A 5,000-nucleotide genomic window follows, 5' to 3' on the forward strand; every position below is an offset into this window, starting at 1 on the left:
TGCTCACTAGTGTGTTCTCCTGTCTTTTAAACAAGTGGATTTAGTGGAGGGGAACTATATGTCCCTAGTGGAGGGGGACTAGTGTCCTAGTGGAGGGGACTAAGTGTCCTAGTGAGGGGACTGTGTTTTGGAGAAGAGATAATTGGTGTGACTAATTACTGATTAAGACTATTAAATACCGGTGGGTTGTCTGTGAGACTTGAACTATGAATTATCATTCTATTAATTATCCTGTAGGAACCTGAATTATTCAAGTAGTACTTTGCTTTGAATAAACATATATTTTTGTAGCTCCGACTCTGATTTGATGACCTGATGGAATGGAGAGAGAGAGAGAGAGAGAGAGAGAGGCTATTGCCAGTGATCACCTTGAGAGAGAGAGAGAGAGAGAGAGAGAGAGAGAGAGAGAGAGAGAGAGAGAGAAGGCTATTGCCAGTGATCGCCTTGAGAGAGAGAGAGAGAGAGAGAGAGAGAGAGAGGAGGGACAAAGTGTTACCAGTTCACCTTCCGCAATGGCTAAACGCTTACCAAATGTGAAAATAGCGGGGGCGACGCTCCCGTTGTTAATAGTGGTGGCAAGCGTTGGTCGAACGAAAAAGCCTTTTGTGAAATGCTGTTTTCAGAGTGTCTGATTGTGGGAATGTGTTGTTTCAGTTGATAACTTGTGGGGGTTAAGGTGTGTCCATCCGTTAGCGGTGGTACTGAGCAAAGACAATTGGACTAGAGTCATCAAATTTGCCCATGGTGATGCCTCGAGGGGTTGGGCACAGTCAGTTAGAACTGAGAGTCTGTGAGTGCGGTCCCCGAGACGTTTGCCGAGTGCGTTGTGCCAATGAGATTAGCGTGTTTATAATTGTGCAGATTCTGGGTTTTCTTTCATTGTGAAGGGGTAAGTGTTACAAAGTGTTTTTTTTGGGGGGGGATGGGTTTTTTTTTTTAATCATTTTGTGAGTTGTAGGATTGGTTTAGGATACCACATTTTTTTTCCCATAGGAGTAAAAAGTGATGTGTTTCTTTATTGGCACATGTTTAGAAGAGACACATTCGTCTTTGTTTTGATACATAAGTGTGTATGAATGGTTTTCATACATGCAAAACTGTTGCTTGAATTGCATTTTTTCCTTGGAGATAGAGCGCCAACTTGATCTTACACGGTCAGCGTAATTTCTGCTGAACCGGCCCAGAGGGGTATTGCAAAGGGAGGCAAGTAGTGGTCTGCCTCTGGGGGCATTGTTTGACCGTGAGGGTGAAGCTCTTTTTTTTTTTAGTGGGGGGTGAACTTCCTCTTTTTTTTTCTTTGTGTAGGGGCAATGTGGGCGAGTTTGCCCTTGGATAAAGAATTTCCAATGCCAAAGGACATCAGCTGATAATGATTGGTTGATGATGTGAGATGCCCGTAGGGTTTTTTTTTTTAGAAAGAATTTTTCTTTCTCTTGAGTGAAGAGAATATGGGATGTGTGTAAATTTTCCTTATGCTTTGGAAGGCACAATTATAATGGGGACACAGTGATTATTTTTTTTTATTGGAGATTTGATTGGTGTTGAGGAGATTACTCTAAAATGATGCTGAGTGATGGTGATTTCCGAGTGGTGGTGAATGGTAATGCCCTGTGGTGCTGACTGATGATGATTGCTGACTGATGTTGTCAGGTGGTGTCGCCATTGGTGGTGGATGGGTGCCTCGTGTTGTATTTGGTGTATACTGGGGAAGTGGTGTTGAGTTTTGGTGTGGCAATATTGATAAATACTGGGGAATGGCAATATTAATGCCCTTACTTGAGATATTTTACTGGAGAATTCTTATTACTTGAGATATTTTACGGGAGAGGTACTTCAGTAGAATTATCATTATTTGAGATATTTCATGGGAGATTATTTTATAATTATTACAGATAATTATATTACGGAGAATTATTGCAATGAATTATGGGAGTAGTTTTGTGGTTAATTATTTTTTGAGTTTCTATGACTTTGGAGAATATGTCAGTGGTTCATGGGTGACGAATCTAGCTGAATTTTTGGTGAATTGTGTTGAATTTTGCTGAACTTTTTGTGAATTTTGTGCTGAATTTTTGGTGAATGGGCAAGCACTAACATTGGTGATGTCTTTTATACTAATACTGGTGATTTTTTTTTATATACTAACATGGGTGTTGTAATGGTATCAAGGGTGGTGTTGTTGTTTTTTTTTGTGGATATGGGAGGAACTAATGACAAATTTGTTGTTATTTTTTTATTTTTGTTTCCTTTTTTTATATCTCAGTTCGTGACTTAGAGTCATTGTTCGGGAATGTGTTTATAATTTCAGCTGTTTGATGCTGCAGAGAGATTTATGGGAGAATTTTTGCATTTTTTTAATGCATACGTAATTGTACTACATTTTTTTTTTCTTTCTGGATATTTGTGTTCCAGAAGTTGTGGGTTTCTTGCACAATACCTTTGTTGTGTTTGTGACAACTTTGCCAGAGATAGGAAACTTGGTTAATTAAGTTTCTAGTGGCTTATGTCATAGTGCATATGGAGAAGTCTTTGCTTAGACGCTTTGAATTTGGAGTTTTGTTATGATGAGTTGTGGCACACTGGTGATTTTTTCTAGAATTTCCTGGACAATTTTTAATTGCTGAGTTTTTGGCTTTTTTCAGCAGTTTTGCTAAGCAGAGAGTTTACAGTTTTTGACTATAACATTGAGTTATTTTCCTGGAGAGTTGGAGATATAATTTTGGATATATAATTTTGGAGGTATAATATTTTTGGCCATTTGATATTTTTTATTTTCTGGAAATATTCCGCAGTTTAGGCCTATGGTGCTGAGAGCTATGTTTAGTTCAATTATTTTGCAGCCATCTTTGTTGCAAATGGAGACACCTTTTTTAGGAGATATGTGGGGCAATATTTTTTTAGTGTGTCAGCTAGGTGCTTTGAGTGCATTTTTTTGGAGGTGGAGTTTCATTTTTTGACTAGCCTGCTTGGAGATATAATATTTTTTGGAGACTTGTTTTATTCCACATGGAGTTATTGGTGAAAAAGAGGTGAATATTTTTTATCACTGGAGTGGTGGTTTTATTAACATGTGGTTATTGGTGAAATAAGAGGGAATATGGTGTTGTGGGGTTATTAATTAACCCTCTTACGCCGAAGCGGTAAAAAAAATATTGTCTCCTGTGTGCCGGAGGTGTTTCAGAGTGAGCACGGAAGTGGAAAAAATATTTTTTTCAAAAAATAACAGCGCGCTTAGTTTTGAAGATTAAGAGTTATTTTTTGGCTCCTTTTTTGTCATTGGCTGAAGTTTAGTATGCACCCATCAGAAATGAAAATAATTATCATTATTATATATAAAGTAATGATAATTTCATATATAATTGTATTCAAATCGTGCTGTGCGGAAAACGGTTAAAGGTAGCAAGTTACTTTTTTTTTTCGTTGTAATGTCACTAAATTGCGATCATTTTGGTATATAACACATGGAAAAACGATTAAAAGCAACACAGAGAAAATACTATCACAAAATAATGCATGAATTCGTAACGCGCGGGTACGTAAACAAATATTTTTTTCCAAAATTACACCTAATCTAAATATTGTCCTAGAGACTTCCAATTTCTTTCAAAATTAAGACAAATGATTGAATATTACTAAACTGTAAGAGTATTAGCTTACAATTGCAGTTTTTGACCATATTTGACGAGTTAAAGTTGACCGAATGTCCAATTTTTTTCTTTTATATATATATTTTTTATATGCAATTATTTCGGAAATAAGAAAAGCTACAACCTTCAAATATTTTTTCGTTTTATTCTACATGAAATTGCGCACATTTTCATATATAAAACTCTATGAAATGCCTATATGAAACGGAGCAAATATTCCGAGAATGGTACGTATGCATTTCGGAGATTTGTGTCCGAGAATCCGCGCGCGGAGGGAAGGAAAGATTTTTTTTTAAATTCACCATAAATCTAAAATATTTTGCTAGAGACTTCGAATTTGTTTCAAGATGAAGATAAATGACTGAATATTACTAGACTGTAAGAGTTTTTAGCTTACAATTGTTGCGTTTTTTCGACCATTTCGGTAGAGTCAAAGTTGACTGAACATGGTTTTTTTTCTATTTATCGTGATTTATATGCAAATATGTTTCGAAAATGAGAAAAGCTACAACCTTCAATTGTTTTTTGTTGTATTCTGCATGAAATTGCGCACATTTTCATATATAAAACTTTATGTAACGGCTAATTAAAATGGTGCAAACATTACCACAATCGCACGTATGATTTTTACGGAAGAGTTACCGCGCGGACATAAAGAAAATGTTTTTTTTTTTCATAAATTCACCATAAATCGAAATATGCGCTAGAGACTTCCAATTGTTGAAAAATGAAGGTAAATGCTTGAATATACTAGAATATAAGCGTTTTAGCTTACAATGGTGTTTTTTACCATTTTGGTAGAGTCAAAGTTGACCAAAGGTTGAAATTTTGGCAATTATCGTTATTTATATGAAAATATCTCAAAACTGATAAAAGCTACAACCATGGGTTATTTTAGTTGTATTGTGCATGAAATGGCGCACATTTCCATATATAAAACTTTATATAACGGCTAATTTTAAAATGGTGTCAAACATTACCACACTCGCATGTATGATTTTTTTCGGAAGAGTACCGCGCGGACGTAAGGAAAAAGTTTTTTCATAAATTCACCATAAATCGAAATATTGTGCTAGAGACTTTCCAATTAGTTGCAAAATTAAGGTAAATAATTGAATATACTAAAATATAAGAGTTTTAGCTTACAATTGCGTTTTTTGACCATTTCGGTAGAGTCAAAGTTGACCAAAGGTTAAAATTTTGGCAATTATCGTTATTTATATGAAAATATCTCAAAAACTGATAAAAAGCTACAATCATGAGTATTTTATTGTTGTATTCTACATAAAAATGCACACATTTTCCATATATAATACTTCATGTAACGGCTATTTACAATGGTACAAAAATTAT

This window comes from Macrobrachium nipponense, chromosome 13, assembly GCF_015104395.2.
Source record: "Macrobrachium nipponense isolate FS-2020 chromosome 13, ASM1510439v2, whole genome shotgun sequence".
Lineage (NCBI taxonomy): Eukaryota > Metazoa > Arthropoda > Malacostraca > Decapoda > Palaemonidae > Macrobrachium > Macrobrachium nipponense.